The 23,529-nt window shown below is 45.9% G+C and overlaps 9 non-coding genes and 1 pseudogene across 9 annotated transcripts; all 10 read right to left on the bottom strand.

Annotated features, from left to right (window-relative positions):
• Positions 1 to 788: 788 nt before the first annotated feature.
• Positions 789 to 979, bottom strand: LOC141223981 (U2 spliceosomal RNA). The gene has a single exon (XR_012291500.1). It is a non-coding gene; the product is annotated as a U2 spliceosomal RNA (small nuclear RNA).
• A 1,115-nt stretch (positions 980 to 2,094) lies between these two features.
• LOC141223979 (U2 spliceosomal RNA) lies at positions 2,095 to 2,285 on the bottom strand. Its single transcript, XR_012291498.1, has one exon. It is a non-coding gene; the product is annotated as a U2 spliceosomal RNA (small nuclear RNA).
• Positions 2,286 to 3,400: 1,115 nt separating this feature from the next.
• On the bottom strand, positions 3,401 to 3,589 carry LOC141224175 (U2 spliceosomal RNA). The gene has a single exon (XR_012291685.1). It is a non-coding gene; the product is annotated as a U2 spliceosomal RNA (small nuclear RNA).
• A 6,605-nt stretch (positions 3,590 to 10,194) lies between these two features.
• LOC141224133 (U2 spliceosomal RNA) lies at positions 10,195 to 10,385 on the bottom strand. The gene has a single exon (XR_012291648.1). It is a non-coding gene; the product is annotated as a U2 spliceosomal RNA (small nuclear RNA).
• A 4,853-nt stretch (positions 10,386 to 15,238) lies between these two features.
• On the bottom strand, positions 15,239 to 15,442 carry LOC141224214 (U2 spliceosomal RNA; annotated as a pseudogene).
• A 2,430-nt stretch (positions 15,443 to 17,872) lies between these two features.
• On the bottom strand, positions 17,873 to 18,063 carry LOC141224076 (U2 spliceosomal RNA). Its single transcript, XR_012291593.1, has one exon. It is a non-coding gene; the product is annotated as a U2 spliceosomal RNA (small nuclear RNA).
• Positions 18,064 to 19,178: 1,115 nt separating this feature from the next.
• On the bottom strand, positions 19,179 to 19,369 carry LOC141223978 (U2 spliceosomal RNA). Its single transcript, XR_012291497.1, has one exon. It is a non-coding gene; the product is annotated as a U2 spliceosomal RNA (small nuclear RNA).
• A 1,115-nt stretch (positions 19,370 to 20,484) lies between these two features.
• LOC141223977 (U2 spliceosomal RNA) lies at positions 20,485 to 20,675 on the bottom strand. The gene has a single exon (XR_012291496.1). It is a non-coding gene; the product is annotated as a U2 spliceosomal RNA (small nuclear RNA).
• Positions 20,676 to 21,791: 1,116 nt separating this feature from the next.
• On the bottom strand, positions 21,792 to 21,982 carry LOC141223976 (U2 spliceosomal RNA). Its single transcript, XR_012291495.1, has one exon. It is a non-coding gene; the product is annotated as a U2 spliceosomal RNA (small nuclear RNA).
• A 1,115-nt stretch (positions 21,983 to 23,097) lies between these two features.
• On the bottom strand, positions 23,098 to 23,288 carry LOC141223975 (U2 spliceosomal RNA). The gene has a single exon (XR_012291494.1). It is a non-coding gene; the product is annotated as a U2 spliceosomal RNA (small nuclear RNA).
• Between the last annotated feature and the right edge of the window lie 241 nt (positions 23,289 to 23,529).

Below are 23,529 nucleotides of genomic sequence, written 5' to 3'. Positions count from 1 at the left end.
CTGCTGCTGCTGCTGGCTGTCCAGCAGCAGACTGAAGGTGGCTGCTGCTGTGCACAGGTATATAAAGGCTCAGAGCCTATTATGACACGCGCAGCCAGCGTTCCATTGCCACATTCCATCTACTGCAGGCAGGATACCTGGCTGGCTGAATGTCGCTGAGAAGCTCACAGAGACCGCCATAAGCAACAGTTTAACAGAATGCCACAGACTAATCAACCAAACTTTTTGGGTTGGGTTCTCTTTTATAGTCTGCAGGCATTAAATGAAAGAAGTCAGTGTTCCAGCAGAAGGAGACAACGTTTCAGAAAAGGCATTGTAGCAAACCAAAAAAGAAATTTTAAGCGCAGCAGAGTAACCAGCGCACATACCTGTTAGCTCAGGTGAGTTTAAAAGTCTGCTGTTGATAACAAGGGCATTTGCTAAATAGATGGTGTGTGTGCAACAATATACTGAAAGGTCAATTATATTGTGCAGCTTATCTCACCACCTGTAGTTATTTAGGTGAAAGCTCCAAAATGCTTGCCTAATATGTCTGTTTATCCAAAAGGAAGTAAAAAGGGAGAGCTAGAAAGATAGCATTGCATCACATTACATGGCAATGCAATGCACAGTTGCTGAAGTTGAACCAAAATGAGCTTGTAATCTGGCTTCTGCAACTTTGAACATGAAAAATCCAATGAGGAGAAGAAAAGCAAAGCCAAAGAGTCCATCCCAAAATCCGACAAACAAGCAAAATGAACAAAAAACATTGAATTCAATTCTTTCTGATTTTAGAAACTGCATTAAAGAAGGGGTGCACCGGTCCTGGAGATACTGCAATACCAGGTCAATGCGTGGAGTGGACAGAGCAAGCTCTTTTTCCATCTCCCTGTTCTAAAAATCCATTTAATATATGGTCCCCAGATAGGGGACGTATCAGATATTAAACTGATAAGAACAGATACTACACTTGATCTTAGCCAAAAGGCCGAGAAGCGATAACCAGAATTGGTTTCAAACTACGGAGCCACCCAAGGATCCTGAAAAGTCCATTTGTGGAGATGAGCTCCTGGACTCCCGTTAAGAAGACATGTTGTCAACCTCTAGATCCCTTACATGCCTGCACTTTTCGGCTTGCTGCTGCTGCAATCCACGCGTTTTAGATCTGCATAACTCCACCTCTTTAAACACAGCACCTTCACCCCCTGCTGTTCCCACCCGCCTCAACACCGTTGGAAGGGAGGAGAACCAATTAAGGCGGGGGGTGGGGTGGAACGAGCAGCTGTCTACCCTTAGCAGGAGGGCTCCTGATTACATACCTCTCCTGCTGCTGCTGCTGCTGGCTGTCCAGCAGCAGACTGAAGGTGGCTGCTGCTGTGCACAGGTATATAAAGGCTCAGAGCCTATTATGACACGCGCAGCCAGCGTTCCATTGCCACATTCCATCTACTGCAGGCAGGATACCTGGCTGGCTGAATGTCGCTGAGAAGCTCACAGAGACCGCCATAAGCAACAGTTTAACAGAATGCCACAGACTAATCAACCAAACTTTTTGGGTTGGGTTCTCTTTTATAGTCTGCAGGCATTAAATGAAAGAAGTCAGTGTTCCAGCAGAAGGAGACAACGTTTCAGAAAAGGCATTGTAGCAAACCAAAAAAGAAATTTTAAGCGCAGCAGAGTAACCAGCGCACATACCTGTTAGCTCAGGTGAGTTTAAAAGGCTGCTGTTGATAACAAGGGCATTTGCTAAATAGATGGTGTGTGTGCAACAATATACTGAAAGGTCAATTATATTGTGCAGCTTATCTCACCACCTGTAGTTATTTAGGTGAAAGCTCCAAAATGCTTGCCTAATATGTCTGTTTATCCAAAAGGAAGTAAAAAGGGAGAGCTAGAAAGATAGCATTGCATCACATTACATGGCAATGCAATGCACAGTTGCTGAAGTTGAACCAAAATGAGCTTGTAATCTGGCTTCTGCAACTTTGAACATGAAAAATCCAATGAGGAGAAGAAAAGCAAAGCCAAAGAGACCATCCCAAAATCCGACAAACAAGCAAAATGAACAAAAATCATTGAATTCAATTCTTTCTGATTTTAGAAACTGCATTAAAGAAGGGGTGCACCGGTCCTGGAGATACTGCAATACCAGGTCAATGCGTGGAGTGGACAGAGCAAGCTCTTTTTCCATCTCCCTGTTCTAAAAATCCATTTAATATATGGTCCCCAGATAGGGGACGTATCAGATATTAAACTGATAAGAACAGATACTACACTTGATCTTAGCCAAAAGGCCGAGAAGCGATAACCAGAATTGGTTTCAAACTACGGAGCCACCCAAGGATCCTGAAAAGTCCATTTGTGGAGATGAGCTCCTGGACTCCCGTTAAGAAGACATGTTGTCAACCTCTAGATCCCTTACATGCCTGCACTTTTCGGCTTGCTGCTGCTGCAATCCACGCGTTTTAGATCTGCATAACTCCACCTCTTTAAACACAGCACCTTCACCCCCTGCTGTTCCCACCCGCCTCAACACCGTTGGAAGGGAGGAGAACCAATTAAGGCGGGGGGTGGGGTGGAACGAGCAGCTGTCTACCCTTAGCAGGAGGGCTCCTGATTACATACCTCTCCTGCTGCTGCTGCTGCTGGCTGTCCAGCAGCAGACTGAAGGTGGCTGCTGCTGTGCACAGGTATATAAAGGCTCAGAGCCTATTATGACACGCGCAGCCAGCGTTCCATTGCCACATTCCATCTACTGCAGGCAGGATACCTGGCTGGCTGAATGTCGCTGAGAAGCTCACAGAGACCGCCATAAGCAACAGTTTAACAGAATGCCACAGACTAATCAACCAAACTTTTTGGGTTGGGTTCTCTTTTATAGTCTGCAGGCATTAAATGAAAGAAGTCAGTGTTCCAGCAGAAGGAGACAACGTTTCAGAAAAGGCATTGTAGCAAACCAAAAAAGAAATTTTAAGCGCAGCAGAGTAACCAGCGCACATACCTGTTAGCTCAGGTGAGTTTAAAAGGCTGCTGTTGATAACAAGGGCATTTGCTAAATAGATGGTGTGTGTGCAACAATATACTGAAAGGTCAATTATATTGTGCAGCTTATCTCACCACCTGTAGTTATTTAGGTGAAAGCTCCAAAATGCTTGCCTAATATGTCTGTTTATCCAAAAGGAAGTAAAAAGGGAGAGCTAGAAAGATAGCATTGCATCACATTACATGGCAATGCAATGCACAGTTGCTGAAGTTGAACCAAAATGAGCTTGTAATCTGGCTTCTGCAACTTTGAACATGAAAAATCCAATGAGGAGAAGAAAAGCAAAGCCAAAGAGTCCATCCCAAAATCCGACAAACAAGCAAAATGAACAAAAAACATTGAATTCAATTCTTTCTGATTTTAGAAACTGCATTAAAGAAGGGGTGCACCGGTCCTGGAGATACTGCAATACCAGGTCAATGCGTGGAGTGGACAGAGCAAGCTCTTTTTCCATCTCCCTGTTCTAAAAATCCATTTAATATATGGTCCCCAGATAGGGGACGTATCAGATATTAAACTGATAAGAACAGATAAGGTTTCAACGCAATTTTATTGATTCAAAAGTATATTTACAAAGGTTTTAAAAAAGAACATTTATAACATTACAATAAAATGATAAAACATGATAATAATCAATTCAAGTTTTTTGTAAAAACACAATTTACCATCATAAAACCATTGTAACAATTAAGAAAATCATAATTACAGATGTACTTGGGTTTATTTAATTACCACTAATTGTGTTCCATAATTGTACACACCACATAGAAGCCGCTTCTTTTGCTCCATACAGTTTTTTATCTCTGAGATAGTAAATATGCATTTCACTTAAAGCAATTTTTATACAGTCTGTTGAATCAATATGATCATGTTTGAAGAGTAAAATATTTCTAACTTTCCACATGGCATTTTTAAAACAATTAATAATAATCCAGGCAACTCGGAATTGTTTAAAATTTGGACACTTAAAAAGACCATAAAAGACATAAAAGTGATTAAAATCTTTCAGGCCACATGCCCATTTTAAAAGTGGGCCTACCTTTCTCCAAACCTCCTGTGCAAAATGACAATTCCAAAATAGATGCAATACAGACTCACTTTCCCCGCATATATCTCTTGGACATTTGGCTCTCGCCACCAGCCCCCGCCTATGTTGAAACTCACGGGTAGGGAGGCACTGGTGGACGATAGCCCAGGCAAGGTCCTTGTGTACATTTGCAAGATATTTCCCGTACACATTTCGCCACACCGTTTTGGACCTTGCCTGTGAAAAATTAGAGACAGGAATTGTGTCCTCAGAGTGTCTGCAAGCAATAGATACCTTCCTTTGGTCCCCCAATATATCAGGCTCCAATTCCTGGAGACCTAAAAGTCTGACCGTTTTCTCAAGTATCACATACTGTTTAGGTGGGCACAGGAGCACAGGAGAACTTAAAGGTAGGCTAAACCACCTTTTAAAAATCATTCCTGCTGCATATTTTAAAAAATAACTAAAAATGCCATCAGATTTAAAAACCTTAAAACAGAAGCAGAAATACTTTATATGGAAAAAGGTAAAAAAATTGGGTACATCTTTACCTCCATTAGATTTACATTTGTACATCAGATCTCTTTTTAACTTTTCCATTTTTGAACCCCATAAAAACATAAAAACAATTCTTGTTACTTTCTTGATTTGTAAATTGGAAGGGGGAAACACCATTGCAACATACAACATAATGGGAATTAAAACGGCTTTAATAATTAAAATTTTACCTTCCATACTAAGGTTCCTTAAATTCCACAATGAGATCTTTTTTTCTATTTTATCCATTGCAGAGTCCCAGTTAGGGTCCCCCTCATTGGCTTGGTTAAAAATAATTCCTAAAATTTTTATGTGATTTTTCTGTATCACTATCCCAGGGGTCAAAGAGGAGTCCCATCCCCCCACATTAAAACAGTCACATTTATCTATATTTAATTTAAAACCTGAGGCTTCACAGAAAAATTGTGTGTTTCTCAATACCCTCCTCAGAGATGTGGAATCTGGACATAGTATGGTAACATCATCCATGTAACTTAGGGCTTTAAGTTGCATACCCCTACTCCCGGGAATAGGTACCCCTTTAATTACTTTATCTTTTCTCAGTATGGTTAATAGTGGTTCCATAACACAGATAAAGAGCAGTGGTGAGAGAGGGCACCCTTGTTTCACCCCTGATAATAGAGGAACCCCCTTCGTTAAAAACCCATTTACAGAAATTTGACTAAAACAAGAATGATATAAAAGCATAATGCGGGTTAAAATTTTCTCTGGAAACGCCATTTTTTTAAGAACCATAAAAAGAAATTCATGCGATACCCTGTCAAAAGCTTTTTCAAAGTCTAAGGATAAAATAGCAAGGTTTTGACTTCTCTCTTTTGAATACCATATGGTATCCCTAATTATGTTGAGGGACTCAGCTATGGTTCTTCCGGGAACACCACATACCTGGTTAGGGTGAATTAATTTGGCTATAAAGGGTTTTAAACGGACTGCAATAAGTTTAGCTAAAATTTTATAATCAAAGTTTAAAAGCGTAATAGGCCGCCAGTTTTTAAGTTGGCTCCTATCCCCTTTTTTATATATTAAAGATACCAGACCTCTCCTCCAAGATGGGGGTAATTTATTAGTATTAAAAGCTTCTTTAAACAATAAAAACATATCGTTCTTTAAAATTCCCCAAAAAGTCAGATAAAACTCAATCGGTAGACCGTCTTCCCCAGGGGCTTTCCCACTGGAGAAACTTTTAAAAATCTGTAAAAGTTCCTCACTGGTGAGATCCCTAGATAAAATACCCTGGTCTAAAATATCTAACTTAAAATCAAGGGAATTAATAGCATACTCTAAAAAGGATGGATCTATAACTTTAGTGTTAAAAAGAAGTTGATAAAAATTAAAAGCTTTTCCTAACATACCCTTAATATCATTTTCACCTTCAAGATTTAGGATTGCATCCCTCCTCCCCATTACCTTTTTGAAGAAGAATCGGGAGCATTTCTCTCCTTCCTCCAGGTGCTGTACATGGGAGTTAAAAATTATTTGTTTTCCTTTTTCATTAAGAGCATTTTTTATTTCAGACTTAAGATTTGCAATATCATCATCCACATCAATACCAACTTCTTTTAGTTTAAAGAGTACTTGTAATCTCATATTAAAAACATAAAACCACTGCTTTTTCTTTTTTGCTTTCATTTTCCCTGCCTTAATAAAAAATAATTTAATCTTAGGTTTAATGCTCTCCCACCAATCCAGCATCGAGGCGCGGGGGTCTCTCTTTGATTGCCAGCACTGGTAGGCCTGCACAAACCTCTTTTGAATATCAATATCCTCTAGGAGAGTTGTATTTAATCTCCATGGGCCTCTTGAGGTATTTTGTTCCCCTGCTAACTCTAAAAACACAGATAAAACTTTATGATCAGAGAATAAATTAGATAAAAGAAAACATTTACAAGGTTTAAAGGCAGTAGAAGCAAATATGAAATCAATTCTAGAAGAAACTCTTCCATTGGACCATGTAACACCTGGATCCGCCGGCAAGAGTTCCTTCCAGCAGTCCTGTAATCTAAAATCATCAATTAAACTTTTCAACAAATAGGAGGTACGGTCTTTACGATTCACATCCCCACCCTGCCGGGATTCCCCATCACGTAAACAATTAAAATCTCCTCCCACTAGCAGGGGGGTTGACCCAACACAAAATAATGGCAATATTTCAAGTAAATCCGCCCTTTCCTGCTTCCCAGGAGGAGCGTACACATTTAATAAACGTAAAGAAAGTCCATTAAAAACAAGATGTATTAAAATAGCTCTGCCAGGTATAATTTCAGTCACAGATTGAATGATGGTAGAATGTCCACGGCAAAGTAGTCCAACTCCGGCAGCACGACAGTCATTAGCACCGGACCACACAGAAGCGCCCAGTTTCCAGTCTTCTTTTAAGTCCTTATAATTTAAATTACTCTGTATACCACATTCTTGTAGAAAGCAGAAATCAAAGTCCAATGTCTCTAAATAAGAAAATAAAGCAGCCCTACGTGTAGGGCTCTTTAGGGACCTCACATTTAGTGAGGAGATTTTAAGAGGAACAGACATTAAGAAGAATCAGGATCTGAAGATGGGAAGAAGTCAATACACGGCACCTCCTCCTCCGCATCTCCAGGGGTCAGGATTTGTTTAATATTACCGGGATCTGAAGCAGGCAAAAAGGCATCATCCACTTTTGGCTCCTCATCTGGACCTCGACATCCGTGTTTTCTTTGGATATCAGGTTGCTTTACGTCCTCCCGTTGCCTTTTCAGAGGCTGGGAGCTGTCCATCTTTTCCAAGTCCTGTGCATCTGCAGTCCTCATGGCGGTCTGGTCTATGGAACGGGTGTCATCCCTCTGGGTCGTCTTGTCCTCTGGTCTGGTCACGGAACTACTGCGACTTCTGGTTCGAGGACCAGGGCTCGACTGGGTCTTAGCCGGGTCCTTTTTACTTCGCGCCCTAGATGTCTCTCTTTCCGACACACTGGTTGATCGATTAAGGAGCGTACCCTTTTTGCCCTTACCCAAGATCACCGATGATGGTGTGGCGAATCTGGGTGCTTGCTTAATCGGGGTACTAGAGGTCTCCTCAGTTCCACATAATGCCGGTGGTGCATTCATGCTGGATGAGGACCCTTCCTCTTGACTCTGAGATACGGCAACATCTAGAGCCAGAACATCGATCAATTCCACAGAGAGCGAACCCTCGGTTAATCTTATGGAACCCCTACGACCGTCCTTCTGTGGAACTACCAGCGGGCCCTCTGGCGGAGCCGTTGAAGGATTTGGTCCGGACCCGTCAGCGTGCGCCAACCCAGGTCCAGGGGCAGGTGTAGTAATACTCCCTCCGAAGTATTCTTGGATAGTCAGTTGACCTGACTTAAACATGTCATATGTTTTTGACTTTTTGCTCGGACAATTCCTGAAGGCGTGACCTGCCTTCCCACATAGGTTACATACGATCTCAGAGTCACACGTAGCGGAGGTGTGCCCACTCTTACCGCACTTGTTGCAAAAGACTACATGAGCCCTTGTACAATTTTCTCGTGTATGCCCATATTCATGACAATTCCGGCATTGAAGGGGCATTCCTGGGTAGCGTAGGAATCCCCTGACATTACCAATGGCAAAATTAGCAGGCGGGTGGTGAAGACCACCAATGCCGCTCTGATCTGGATGGAACTTCACCAGGTATTTCCTCTTCCCATTCCAGAAGCGCTGGGAGTTGAGGATATCATGTGAGAAGCGCACTGACTTGCAGTAACGCTTCAAAAAGGTTTCGATATCGCCCTCAGAGACGAATGGGCTGTACATGAAGATCACCAAGGGTACTTCCTCTTCACCGTACAGGAAGTCAAAGCTCAGCCCGTTCAGTCTCTCATCGTCCTTGTCCGCAACCATCAGTGCTGCATGGATATTATCACAGCATGATTTAGCCATAAAGGAAATGGTATATCGCCCACGGAATTCCTGATCGTAAAGACACAGGATCTTATCTCGCTCCAGGTGGAAGAACCCAAAAAGAATCTCATGCACGATGTACTGCAGATTCTTCTCATGGCGCTGGCATTCATCAACCATGATTCTAATGGACTGTCGCAGTGGAGTCTCCCCCACCGCAAATCCAAAAGAAAAAGGCATTTTCGGCCCTCAGGGACTAAGCCCTCCCCCAATAGTAACAAGGGAATGAATCCCACAAAAGCAGGAACAAACCCAAGACCGAGGGAGGGGTACCCCAAGAACTTACACAGCCCACTAAGCGATAAAGCTCAGCAAAGGAAAACGCCCTTATTTCCTGGGGTCGCCCCGAAGACAAGACGCGATCGCTCCCCGTTGTCCGGGGACTAAGCCGACCTGCCAATAGCTGCAAGGGGGTGAAGCTCCCTCCGTTAAGAGAGAGCGATCCCCCAAGGCCAACAAGTCGGGTACCCCAGGCACCTCCTAGCCGAGACCAAGGCAGCAACCGTTAGATCACTGCACCTGATCCTAGCCAAAAGGCCGAGAAGCGATAACCAGAATTGGTTTCAAACTACGGAGCCACCCAAGGATCCTGAAAAGTCCATTTGTGGAGATGAGCTCCTGGACTCCCGTTAAGAAGACATGTTGTCAACCTCTAGATCCCTTACATGCCTGCACTTTTCGGCTTGCTGCTGCTGCAATCCACGCGTTTTAGATCTGCATAACTCCACCTCTTTAAACACAGCACCTTCACCCCCTGCTGTTCCCACCCGCCTCAACACCGTTGGAAGGGAGGAGAACCAATTAAGGCGGGGGGTGGGGTGGAACGAGCAGCTGTCTACCCTTAGCAGGAGGGCTCCTGATTACATACCTCTCCTGCTGCTGCTGCTGCTGGCTGTCCAGCAGCAGACTGAAGGTGGCTGCTGCTGTGCACAGGTATATAAAGGCTCAGAGCCTATTATGACACGCGCAGCCAGCGTTCCATTGCCACATTCCATCTACTGCAGGCAGGATACCTGGCTGGCTGAATGTCGCTGAGAAGCTCACAGAGACCGCCATAAGCAACAGTTTAACAGAATGCCACAGACTAATCAACCAAACTTTTTGGGTTGGGTTCTCTTTTATAGTCTGCAGGCATTAAATGAAAGAAGTCAGTGTTCCAGCAGAAGGAGACAACGTTTCAGAAAAGGCATTGTAGCAAACCAAAAAAGAAATTTTAAGCGCAGCAGAGTAACCAGCGCACATACCTGTTAGCTCAGGTGAGTTTAAAAGGCTGCTGTTGATAACAAGGGCATTTGCTAAATAGATGGTGTGTGTGCAACAATATACTGAAAGGTCAATTATATTGTGCAGCTTATCTCACCACCTGTAGTTATTTAGGTGAAAGCTCCAAAATGCTTGCCTAATATGTCTGTTTATCCAAAAGGAAGTAAAAAGGGAGAGCTAGAAAGATAGCATTGCATCACATTACATGGCAATGCAATGCACAGTTGCTGAAGTTGAACCAAAATGAGCTTGTAATCTGGCTTCTGCAACTTTGAACATGAAAAATCCAATGAGGAGAAGAAAAGCAAAGCCAAAGAGTCCATCCCAAAATCCGACAAACAAGCAAAATGAACAAAAAACATTGAATTCAATTCTTTCTGATTTTAGAAACTGCATTAAAGAAGGGGTGCACCGGTCCTGGAGATACTGCAATACCAGGTCAATGCGTGGAGTGGACAGAGCAAGCTGTTTTTCCATCTCCCTGTTCTAAAAATCCATTTAATATATGGTCCCCAGATAGGGGACGTATCAGATATTAAACTGATAAGAACAGATACTACACTTGATCTTAGCCAAAAGGCCGAGAAGCGATAACCAGAATTGGTTTCAAACTACGGAGCCACCCAAGGATCCTGAAAAGTCCATTTGTGGAGATGAGCTCCTGGACTCCCGTTAAGAAGACATGTTGTCAACCTCTAGATCCCTTACATGCCTGCACTTTTCGGCTTGCTGCTGCTGCAATCCACGCGTTTTAGATCTGCATAACTCCACCTCTTTAAACACAGCACCTTCACCCCCTGCTGTTCCCACCCGCCTCAACACCGTTGGAAGGGAGGAGAACCAATTAAGGCGGGGGGTGGGGTGGAACGAGCAGCTGTCTACCCTTAGCAGGAGGGCTCCTGATTACATACCTCTCCTGCTGCTGCTGCTGCTGGCTGTCCAGCAGCAGACTGAAGGTGGCTGCTGCTGTGCACAGGTATATAAAGGCTCAGAGCCTATTATGACACGCGCAGCCAGCGTTCCATTGCCACATTCCATCTACTGCAGGCAGGATACCTGGCTGGCTGAATGTCGCTGAGAAGCTCACAGAGACCGCCATAAGCAACAGTTTAACAGAATGCCACAGACTAATCAACCAAACTTTTTGGGTTGGGTTCTCTTTTATAGTCTGCAGGCATTAAATGAAAGAAGTCAGTGTTCCAGCAGAAGGAGACAACGTTTCAGAAAAGGCATTGTAGCAAACCAAAAAAGAAATTTTAAGCGCAGCAGAGTAACCAGCGCACATACCTGTTAGCTCAGGTGAGTTTAAAAGGCTGCTGTTGATAACAAGGGCATTTGCTAAATAGATGGTGTGTGTGCAACTGTGACACCCCAGGGGTCTGGTTGCCACAGTGATAGAGATATTACGTCTGAGAGCAGGTGGGAGGTCCTTTGGTCAGGGATCCTGTGCATGCCACACCTCCTGCCCAGTCTTGGGAGGGGAAGGACTTCCCCTAGATAAACCTGGGGCTGAGGCAGGGTAGGGAGTTCTGTGAGGAGAAGACAGGGAGCAGAGCTGCTCTATGGGCTCTGCTCCACAGGCAGGCCCTGTCCTGGGGCCTGAGCCTGGAGTCAAGGAGTGAGAAAGAAGACAGAACAAGAGTAGAGAAGAGAAGCAGCATAGCAAGAAACATCAGGAGCTCTGTGGGGAGCAGTGTTACAACGAGTCAGGGGCTGGCAGCTACAGAGCTCGCCCTGACTGAGAAGATTTCTAACCGGACCCGGAGTCCGAGGCTGTGGGGACTAACTCCTACCCAGCAGCAGAAACCGTCCGGCAGAGGATTTCAGGTCCTCTGGCCCAGAAGCCCGAAGGCACGGTCACACGCGTGGGACCAGCACCGCCATCGTGGAGCGGAAGCCATTAGAAGGCCCCGAGTCACCGGCCATACGGGTGAGCACCACACGGTACACTCAGGGACGTGGGCTACTTATTCCCGCCTCTAGCAAGGTAGCCAGAAGAGTACAGTTAGTTGGGAAGGCCTACAACTCCGCCTGGCCAGGGGAGATCCCATCTGCTCAAGGACTGACCAGGCCCCTATCACTAGCAAGTACTCCGGGAGGGTCTATCTTTGTCACCAGTAAAGACCCTGAACTACACCGCACCGTCTCTGAGTGGTTCCTGCTACCCCCATCATCCACGTCGGCTGCCCTGAGGCCATACCCCTCCCGTTGGGGGTTATACCATCCACGCTGCACCATCCTTCCACCGGCCTCAGCGGTCTGCCCTGCAGCGGCAGCTCCATAGCTGCATTCAACGGGTGGCGTAGTCATCAACCATCTACTGCTAGTACATCGCCGCTCAGTTTGACTCCCTGGGCACGGACCGGGTCGCCGCCACGAGACTACAACCCTCAAGAGATCCGGCTCCGGGTAAGCTCCCGCGTGCGCAACGCAGCGCGACACAGGCCCAGGGGCGCGTCAACTTTGGCGTAGTCGGCAGGATTTCGTGCCCGCAACCACCGGGTACTGCGTGCCTGAAAAAGACTGTTCAAACTTACCAGTGGTGAAGATTCCCGCCATCTGTGAAGATTCCCGCCATCCGTGGAGTTTTCCCGCCATCCGGCGCCATCTTCTGCCTTCTTCCCGCCATCCGAGGAGTTTTCCCGCCATCCGGCGCCATCTTCTGCCTTCTTCCCGCCATCCGAGGAGTTTTCCCGCCATCCGGCGCCATCTTGGAGACTCCGCGCGGGAAGAAGAGGGGCGTGGACTTCGAAAGCACGCGAGAACTGAAGCCCCGCCTCACGTCCGGACGTTGCGCAAGGTCCTGGAAGGGAGGAAGAGCGACGCTGACGTCATCGGAGCGCGACGCCAGGTACTCTACCCCGACGATTGACTGCGGAGCCGCGGCCTACGGAAGAGGATCTCCGGAAGGTAGGCCACGGTCCACTAGGGGGGAGGAGGACACCAGGAACGGACAGCAAGATGGCGGACCGGCAGCAGACTAAGCTGCCCAGCATCGGCAGTGCCCCAGTCGTCGCCGGCCCCGACCAGCGCCGGGAGAAGACGCGTGACGCAGGAGCGGTCGCGGGAGCAGGTAAGAGGAGTCTCCCTGTCCCGGACGCTGCCAGCGTCAGCCTGCTCCCGGGCCCCCTGGTGGAGCCGCCGATTCCGGGCGCTGCAGACACCGACCTGCTCCAGCCCCCGCAACAAGCCCTGCGGCCAAGCCCTCCAGCCCTGGGCACTACCACCACCAGCCCGCGCCCAGGCCCAAAGTTGCACCCTCTGACCCCGGGCGTCATCAACGGCGACCCTCTCCACGCCTGGTCGCAAGGCCTGAACTCCCCAGGTGCAAAAGGACTGTACGCCCTCCACGTTCACCGGCTAACCGAGGAGGAGCTGCAGTATTACCAATACGAGGAAAGCCAAGAGGACCCGGACGGGTCTGAAGCCTACACACAAGAAGGAGCAGGAGGATGCCGTTACTGAAGTACGGTAAAGTGGAACTGTACATAGTTACCCGTAGGGGTACTTGTGTTGCTAATTAAAATATGGTCCCCGTTGGGACAAGTGTGAACTGTTCCCGTGTGTCCCCTATCCTTAACCAGGCTGAGGACTGTGAGCAGCCATCCCATCTCCCCACAGGCTGAGGACTGTGAGCAGCCAATCCTTATCCCCACTGGCCGAGGACTGAGAGCGGCCATATCTTGTAAATATTATGTGTTTCCAGTTATTTATAGGAGTCCTTGGTGGATTTACCGGGAATCCTTTGTACAGTTAGTGGAGCGTAACCCAGGATGGACTAAAAGACTGTTGAGGACTCGGGGTAGGACAGACCCCTACCTGGTTACGTCTCCCTGTTTTGGTGAAATGGACACCTTGCTTTCTTCAAAGACTGCACCCGGTTACGGACACGCCGTGACCAGCTTTATGCGTTTCCTTATTGTAATGTTATTGTTTATACTTTGTTATGTTACAAAAATATGTTTAGTCCCGGAGTACTAAATTTCACTAGGGGGGAATGTGACACCCCAGGGGTCTGGTTGCCACAGTGATAGAGATATTACGTCTGAGAGCAGGTGGGAGGTCCTTTGGTCAGGGATCCTGTGCATGCCACACCTCCTGCCCAGTCTTGGGAGGGGAAGGACTTCCCCTAGATAAACCTGGGGCTGAGGCAGGGTAGGGAGTTCTGTGAGGAGAAGACAGGGAGCAGAGCTGCTCTATGGGCTCTGCTCCACAGGCAGGCCCTGTCCTGGGGCCTGAGCCTGGAGTCAAGGAGTGAGAAAGAAGACAGAACAAGAGTAGAGAAGAGAAGCAGCATAGCAAGAAACATCAGGAGCTCTGTGGGGAGCAGTGTTACAACGAGTCAGGGGCTGGCAGCTACAGAGCTCGCCCTGACTGAGAAGATTTCTAACCGGACCCGGAGTCCGAGGCTGTGGGGACTAACTCCTACCCAGCAGCAGAAACCGTCCGGCAGAGGATTTCAGGTCCTCTGGCCCAGAAGCCCGAAGGCACGGTCACACGCGTGGGACCAGCACCGCCATCGTGGAGCGGAAGCCATTAGAAGGCCCCGAGTCACCGGCCATACGGGTGAGCACCACACGGTACACTCAGGGACGTGGGCTACTTATTCCCGCCTCTAGCAAGGTAGCCAGAAGAGTACAGTTAGTTGGGAAGGCCTACAACTCCGCCTGGCCAAGGGAGATCCCATCTGCTCAAGGACTGACCAGGCCCCTATCACTAGCAAGTACTCCGGGAGGGTCTATCTTTGTCACCAGTAAAGACCCTGAACTACACCGCACCGTCTCTGAGTGGTTCCTGCTACCCCCATCATCCACGTCGGCTGCCCTGAGGCCATACCCCTCCCGTTGGGGGTTATACCATCCACGCTGCACCATCCTTCCACCGGCCTCAGCGGTCTGCCCTGCAGCGGCAGCTCCATAGCTGTATTCAACGGGTGGCGTAGTCATCAACCATCTACTGCTAGTACATCGCCGCTCAGTTTGACTCCCTGGGCACGGACCGGGTCGCCGCCACGAGACTACAACCCTCAAGAGATCCGGCTCCGGGTAAGCTCCCGCGTGCGCAACGCAGCGCGACACAGGCCCAAGGGCGCGTCACAACAATATACTGAAAGGTCAATTATATTGTGCAGCTTATCTCACCACCTGTAGTTATTTAGGTGAAAGCTCCAAAATGCTTGCCTAATATGTCTGTTTATCCAAAAGGAAGTAAAAAGGGAGAGCTAGAAAGATAGCATTGCATCACATTACATGGCAATGCAATGCACAGTTGCTGAAGTTGAACCAAAATGAGCTTGTAATCTGGCTTCTGCAACTTTGAACATGAAAAATCCAATGAGGAGAAGAAAAGCAAAGCCAAAGAGTCCATCCCAAAATCCGACAAACAAGCAAAATGAACAAAAAACATTGAATTCAATTCTTTCTGATTTTAGAAACTGCATTAAAGAAGGGGTGCACCGGTCCTGGAGATACTGCAATACCAGGTCAATGCGTGGAGTGGACAGAGCAAGCTCTTTTTCCATCTCCCTGTTCTAAAAATCCATTTAATATATGGTCCCCAGATAGGGGACGTATCAGATATTAAACTGATAAGAACAGATTTTTTTTTTTTTTTTTTTTTTTTTTTTTTTTCCAAACACTCAGAAATTAAGTTTTATAATCTTAAATCATATATCACCAAACTCAAGATTTTAGTTCCATCATCGTGTTTAGATATTATATTTATATTTTTTCATTTGAATTAATATATATAAAGTTAAACATAACAATTCGTTTGCAGTTTCAACAGTTTCCAAACAAATCACAACTGACATTACTTCACCCGGTTTCCCAAACTAAATATCCCCTTTTTCTCTTTTACTTTCCTCCCAACAAAACCCCTTAACTTCTTTTCTTCCTCCTCATGCTCTAACCGCATCTGTTCCCAATCATACTCTTCCTCATCATCTCTGAAAGTCACCACCTTCTCCAACACTTTACCCTTTTCCTCTTTTACTTCTTTCTTTTCACCAGATACTTTCCTTGATCCACAATTTTCCTGTACCGTTACCTTTTTCTTCAATTTCACCTTTAAACTTTCAACTTCTTTTCCCTGCTTATTCTCCTCTATAATTATCGCATCAACTTCCTTCTTCATTTTATCACCAATATCTTCCTTTTGTCCTCCAAAGTTCTTTTCAAAAGTTCCTTTGCTGCTTTCCATGTAACAATACCCAGAACTCCCGTTTACCATAATCCTCCCATTATGCAAATTTTCTTCTCCTGTTGTCCACACCAAAAAACGTCTCTTTCCGTTCCAAATACCAACTTTGTTCCTGTATAATTTCTGAAACTTTACCATCTTACATTTAGATTCCACCTCTATTTCCACAAACGGATTGTCCATGTAAATTATCACACTCTTCGGTTTCCCCATGAATGATGCACTTACTCCAATTTTCCCAGAATCCTCTTCACTCCAGCCTTTGAAAAAATGAATGCACTTTTCCTCAGAAACTAGAGTCACATCACAAACTTTACCTTGCTTTATTTCTTGCATACAGTAGATATCCTTCTCCAAAACTTCATATTTCCTCAAAATTTCCAGAATCCATTTTTCTTCCAAAAAAGTTTCTTCCGTCTCCCGTTTCACAAAAAAACGTAAGCATCTCTTCTTTTTCCAAAACTCCATCTCAACGATCCGTTTTCCTTCCGTTTTTTCCTTTTAATCCTCCAAATGTTGCCACCACAGCTATGTGTGGCGACAGTTGCCCCCCACAGCTATGTGTGGTGACAAGGTGATCGCCTCTCGTTGCCCAGGGACTAATCCGACTCCCTAATAGCAGCAGGGGGGTTTAGCTCCACCGATAAGTGTAGCGATCCCCCCAGGCCAAGGAGCCGGGTACCCCAAGCGCCTCCCAGCCAAGACCAAGGCAGAAACCGCTAGATCACTGCACTTGATCTTAGCCAAAAGGCCGAGAAGCGATAACCAGAATTGGTTTCAAACTACGGAGCCACCCAAGGATCCTGAAAAGTCCATTTGTGGAGATGAGCTCCTGGACTCCCGTTAAGAAGACATGTTGTCAACCTCTAGATCCCTTACATGCCTGCACTTTTCGGCTTGCTGCTGCTGCAATCCACGCGTTTTAGATCTGCATAACTCCACCTCTTTAAACACAGCACCTTCACCCCCTGCTGTTCCCACCCGCCTCAACACCGTTGGAAGGGAGGAGAACCAATTAAGGCGGGGGGTGGGGTGGAACGAGCAGCTGTCTACCCTTAGCAGGAGGGCTCCTGATTACATACCTCTCCTGCTGCTGCTACTGCTGGCTGTCCAGCAGCAGACTGAAGGTGGCTGCTGCTGTGCACAGGTATATAAAGGCTCAGAGCCTATTATGACACGCGCAGCCAGTGTTCCATTGCCACATTCCATCTACTGCAGGCAGGATACCTGGCTGGCTGAATGTCGCTGAGAAGCTCACAGAGACCGCCATAAGCAACAGTTTAACAGAATGCCACAGACTAATCAACCAAACTTTTTGGGTTGGGTTCTCTTTTATAGTCTGCAGGCATTAAATGAAAGAAGTCAGTGTTCCAGCAGAAGGAGACAACGTTTCAGAAAAGGCATTGTAGCAAACCAAAAAAGAAATTTTAAGCGCAGCAGAGTAACCAGCGCACATACCTGTTAGCTCAGGTGAGTTTAAAAGGCTGCTGTTGATAACAAGGGCATTTGCTAAATAGATGGTGTGTGTGCAACAATATACTGAAAGGTCAATTATATTGTGCAGCTTATCTCACCACCTGTAGTTATTTAGGTGAAAGCTCCAAAATGCTTGCCTAATATATCTGTTTATCCAAAAGGAAGTAAAAAGGGAGAGCTAGAAAGATAGCATTGCATCACATTACATGGCAATGCAATGCACAGTTGCTGAAGTTGAACCAAAATGAGCTTGTAATCTGGCTTCTGCAACTTTGAACATGAAAAATCCAATGAGGAGAAGAAAAGCAAAGCCAAAGAGTCCATCCCAAAATCCGACAAACAAGCAAAATGAACAAAAAACATTGAATTCAATTCTTTCTGATTTTAGAAACTGCATTAAAGAAGGGGTGCACCGGTCCTGGAGATACTGCAATACCAGGTCAATGCGTGGAGTGGACAGAGCAAGCTCTTTTTCCATCTCCCTGTTCTAAAAATCCATTTAATATATGGTCCCCAGATAGGGGACATATCAGATATTAAACTGATAAGAACAGATACTACACTTGATCTTAGCCAAAAGGCCGAGAAGCGATAACCAGAATTGGTTTCAAACTACGGAGCCACCCAAGGATCCTGAAAAGTCCATTTGTGGAGATGAGCTCCTGGACTCCCGTTAAGAAGACATGTTGTCAACCTCTAGATCCCTTACATGCCTGCACTTTTCGGCTTGCTGCTGCTGCAATCCACGCGTTTTAGATCTGCATAACTCCACCTCTTTAAACACAGCACCTTCACCCCCTGCTGTTCCCACCCGCCTCAACACCGTTGGAAGGGAGGAGAACCAATTAAGGCGGGGGGTGGGGTGGAACGAGCAGCTGTCTACCCTTAGCAGGAGGGCTCCTGATTACATACCTCTCCTGCTGCTGCTGCTGCTGGCTGTCCAGCAGCAGACTGAAGGTGGCTGCTGCTGTGCACAGGTATATAAAGGCTCAGAGCCTATTATGACACGCGCAGCCAGCGTTCCATTGCCACATTCCATCTACTGCAGGCAGGATACCTGGCTGGCTGAATGTCGCTGAGAAGCTCACAGAGACCGCCATAAGCAACAGTTTAACAGAATGCCACAGACTAATCAACCAAACTTTTTGGGTTGGGTTCTCTTTTATAGTCTGCAGGCATTAAATGAAAGAAGTCAGTGTTCCAGCAGAAGGAGACAACGTTTCAGAAAAGGCATTGTAGCAAACCAAAAAAGAAATTTTAAGCGCAGCAGAGTAACCAGCGCACATACCTGTTAGCTCAGGTGAGTTTAAAAGGCTGCTGTTGATAACAAGGGCATTTGCTAAATAGATGGTGTGTGTGCAACAATATACTGAAAGGTCAATTATATTGTGCAGCTTATCTCACCACCTGTAGTTATTTAGGTGAAAGCTCCAAAATGCTTGCCTAATATGTCTGTTTATCCAAAAGGAAGTAAAAAGGGAGAGCTAGAAAGATAGCATTGCATCACATTACATGGCAATGCAATGCACAGTTGCTGAAGTTGAACCAAAATGAGCTTGTAATCTGGCTTCTGCAACTTTGAACATGAAAAATCCAATGAGGAGAAGAAAAGCAAAGCCAAAGAGTCCATCCCAAAATCCGACAAACAAGCAAAATGAACAAAAAACATTGAATTCAATTCTTTCTGATTTTAGAAACTGCATTAAAGAAGGGGTGCACCGGTCCTGGAGATACTGCAATACCAGGTCAATGCGTGGAGTGGACAGAGCAAGCTCTTTTTCCATCTCCCTGTTCTAAAAATCCATTTAATATATGGTCCCCAGATAGGGGACGTATCAGATATTAAACTGATAAGAACAGATACTACACTTGATCTTAGCCAAAAGGCCGAGAAGCGATAACCAGAATTGGTTTCAAACTACGGAGCCACCCAAGGATCCTGAAAAGTCCATTTGTGGAGATGAGCTCCTGGACTCCCGTTAAGAAGACATGTTGTCAACCTCTAGATCCCTTACATGCCTGCACTTTTCGGCTTGCTGCTGCTGCAATCCACGCGTTTTAGATCTGCATAACTCCACCTCTTTAAACACAGCACCTTCACCCCCTGCTGTTCCCACCCGCCTCAACACCGTTGGAAGGGAGGAGAACCAATTAAGGCGGGGGGTGGGGTGGAACGAGCAGCTGTCTACCCTTAGCAGGAGGGCTCCTGATTACATACCTCTCCTGCTGCTGCTGCTGCTGGCTGTCCAGCAGCAGACTGAAGGTGGCTGCTGCTGTGCACAGGTATATAAAGGCTCAGAGCCTATTATGACACGCGCAGCCAGCGTTCCATTGCCACATTCCATCTACTGCAGGCAGGATACCTGGCTGGCTGAATGTCGCTGAGAAGCTCACAGAGACCGCCATAAGCAACAGTTTAACAGAATGCCACAGACTAATCAACCAAACTTTTTGGGTTGGGTTCTCTTTTATAGTCTGCAGGCATTAAATGAAAGAAGTCAGTGTTCCAGCAGAAGGAGACAACGTTTCAGAAAAGGCATTGTAGCAAACCAAAAAAGAAATTTTAAGCGCAGCAGAGTAACCAGCGCACATACCTGTTAGCTCAGGTGAGTTTAAAAGGCTGCTGTTGATAACAAGGGCATTTGCTAAATAGATGGTGTGTGTGCAACAATATACTGAAAGGTCAATTATATTGTGCAGCTTATCTCACCACCTGTAGTTATTTAGGTGAAAGCTCCAAAATGCTTGCCTAATATGTCTGTTTATCCAAAAGGAAGTAAAAAGGGAGAGCTAGAAAGATAGCATTGCATCACATTACATGGCAATGCAATGCACAGTTGCTGAAGTTGAACCAAAATGAGCTTGTAATCTGGCTTCTGCAACTTTGAACATGAAAAATCCAATGAGGAGAAGAAAAGCAAAGCCAAAGAGTCCATCCCAAAATCCGACAAACAAGCAAAATGAACAAAAAACATTGAATTCAATTCTTTCTGATTTTAGAAACTGCATTAAAGAAGGGGTGCACCGGTCCTGGAGATACTGCAATACCAGGTCAATGCGTGGAGTGGACAGAGCAAGCTCTTTTTCCATCTCCCTGTTCTAAAAATCCATTTAATATATGGTCCCCAGATAGGGGACGTATCAGATATTAAACTGATAAGAACAGATACTACACTTGATCTTAGCCAAAAGGCCGAGAAGCGATAACCAGAATTGGTTTCAAACTACGGAGCCACCCAAGGATCCTGAAAAGTCCATTTGTGGAGATGAGCTCCTGGACTCCCGTTAAGAAGACATGTTGTCAACCTCTAGATCCCTTACATGCCTGCACTTTTCGGCTTGCTGCTGCTGCAATCCACGCGTTTTAGATCTGCATAACTCCACCTCTTTAAACACAGCACCTTCACCCCCTGCTGTTCCCACCCGCCTCAACACCGTTGGAAGGGAGGAGAACCAATTAAGGCGGGGGGGTGGGGTGGAACGAGCAGCTGTCTACCCTTAGCAGGAGGGCTCCTGATTACATACCTCTCCTGCTGCTGCTGCTGCTGGCTGTCCAGCAGCAGACTGAAGGTGGCTGCTGCTGTGCACAGGTATATAAAGGCTCAGAGCCTATTATGACACGCGCAGCCAGCGTTCCATTGCCACATTCCATCTACTGCAGGCAGGATACCTGGCTGGCTGAATGTCGCTGAGAAGCTCACAGAGACCGCCATAAGCAACAGTTTAACAGAATGCCACAGACTAATCAACCAAACTTTTTGGGTTGGGTTCTCTTTTATAGTCTGCAGGCATTAAATGAAAGAAGTCAGTGTTCCAGCAGAAGGAGACAACGTTTCAGAAAAGGCATTGTAGCAAACCAAAAAAGAAATTTTAAGCGCAGCAGAGTAACCAGCGCACATACCTGTTAGCTCAGGTGAGTTTAAAAGGCTGCTGTTGATAACAAGGGCATTTGCTAAATAGATGGTGTGTGTGCAACAATATACTGAAAGGTCAATTATATTGTGCAGCTTATCTCACCACCTGTAGTTATTTAGGTGAAAGCTCCAAAATGCTTGCCTAATATGTCTGTTTATCCAAAAGGAAGTAAAAAGGGAGAGCTAGAAAGATAGCATTGCATCACATTACATGGCAATGCAATGCACAGTTGCTGAAGTTGAACCAAAATGAGCTTGTAATCTGGCTTCTGCAACTTTGAACATGAAAAATCCAATGAGGAGAAGAAAAGCAAAGCCAAAGAGTCCATCCCAAAATCCGACAAACAAGCAAAATGAACAAAAAACATTGAATTCAATTCTTTCTGATTTTAGAAACTGCATTAAAGAAGGGGTGCACCGGTCCTGGAGATACTGCAATACCAGGTCAATGCGTGGAGTGGACAGAGCAAGCTCTTTTTCCATCTCCCTGTTCTAAAAATCCATTTAATATATGGTCCCCAGATAGGGGACGTATCAGATATTAAACTGATAAGAACAGATACTACACTTGATCTTAGCCAAAAGGCCGAGAAGCGATAACCAGAATTGGTTTCAAACTACGGAGCCACCCAAGGATCCTGAAAAGTCCATTTGTGGAGATGAGCTCCTGGACTCCCGTTAAGAAGACATGTTGTCAACCTCTAGATCCCTTACATGCCTGCACTTTTCGGCTTGCTGCTGCTGCAATCCACGCGTTTTAGATCTGCATAACTCCACCTCTTTAAACACAGCACCTTCACCCCCTGCTGTTCCCACCCGCCTCAACACCGTTGGAAGGGAGGAGAACCAATTAAGGCGGGGGGTGGGGTGGAACGAGCAGCTGTCTACCCTTAGCAGGAGGGCTCCTGATTACATACCTCTCCTGCTGCTGCTGCTGCTGGCTGTCCAGCAGCAGACTGAAGGTGGCTGCTGCTGTGCACAGGTATATAAAGGCTCAGAGCCTATTATGACACGCGCAGCCAGCGTTCCATTGCCACATTCCATCTACTGCAGGCAGGATACCTGGCTGGCTGAATGTCGCTGAGAAGCTCACAGAGACCGCCATAAGCAACAGTTTAACAGAATGCCACAGACTAATCAACCAAACTTTTTGGGTTGGGTTCTCTTTTATAGTCTGCAGGCATTAAATGAAAGAAGTCAGTGTTCCAGCAGAAGGAGACAACGTTTCAGAAAAGGCATTGTAGCAAACCAAAAAAGAAATTTTAAGCGCAGCAGAGTAACCAGCGCACATACCTGTTAGCTCAGGTGAGTTTAAAAGGCTGCTGTTGATAACAAGGGCATTTGCTAAATAGATGGTGTGTGTGCAACAATATACTGAAAGGTCAATTATATTGTGCAGCTTATCTCACCACCTGTAGTTATTTAGGTGAAAGCTCCAAAATGCTTGCCTAATATGTCTGTTTATCCAAAAGGAAGTAAAAAGGGAGAGCTAGAAAGATAGCATTGCATCACATTACATGGCAATGCAATGCACAGTTGCTGAAGTTGAACCAAAATGAGCTTGTAATCTGGCTTCTGCAACTTTGAACATGAAAAATCCAATGAGGAGAAGAAAAGCAAAGCCAAAGAGTCCATCCCAAAATCCGACAAACAAGCAAAATGAACAAAAAACATTGAATTCAATTCTTTCTGATTTTAGAAACTGCATTAAAGAAGGGGTGCACCGGTCCTGGAGATACTGCAATACCAGGTCAATGCGTGGAGTGGACAGAGCAAGCTCTTTTTCCATCTCCCTGTTCTAAAAATCCATTTAATATATGGTCCCCAGATAGGGGACGTATCAGATATTAAACTGATAAGAACAGATACTACACTTGATCTTAGCCAAAAGGCCGAGAAGCGATAACCAGAATTGGTTTCAAACTACGGAGCCACCCAAGGATCCTGAAAAGTCCATTTGTGGAGATGAGCTCCTGGACTCCCGTTAAGAAGACATGTTGTCAACCTCTAGATCCCTTACATGCCTGCACTTTTCGGCTTGCTGCTGCTGCAATCCACGCGTTTTAGATCTGCATAACTCCACCTCTTTAAACACAGCACCTTCACCCCCTGCTGTTCCCACCCGCCTCAACACCGTTGGAAGGG

Source organism: Phyllobates terribilis, unplaced genomic scaffold (genome assembly GCF_046119375.1).
Source record: "Phyllobates terribilis strain yellow unplaced genomic scaffold, ASM4611937v1 Scaffold_381__1_contigs__length_1843176, whole genome shotgun sequence".
Taxonomy (NCBI): domain Eukaryota; kingdom Metazoa; phylum Chordata; class Amphibia; order Anura; family Dendrobatidae; genus Phyllobates; species Phyllobates terribilis.
The sequence above is the reverse complement of the archived record's forward strand: the minus strand, read 5'-3'. Positions and strand labels throughout refer to the sequence as shown.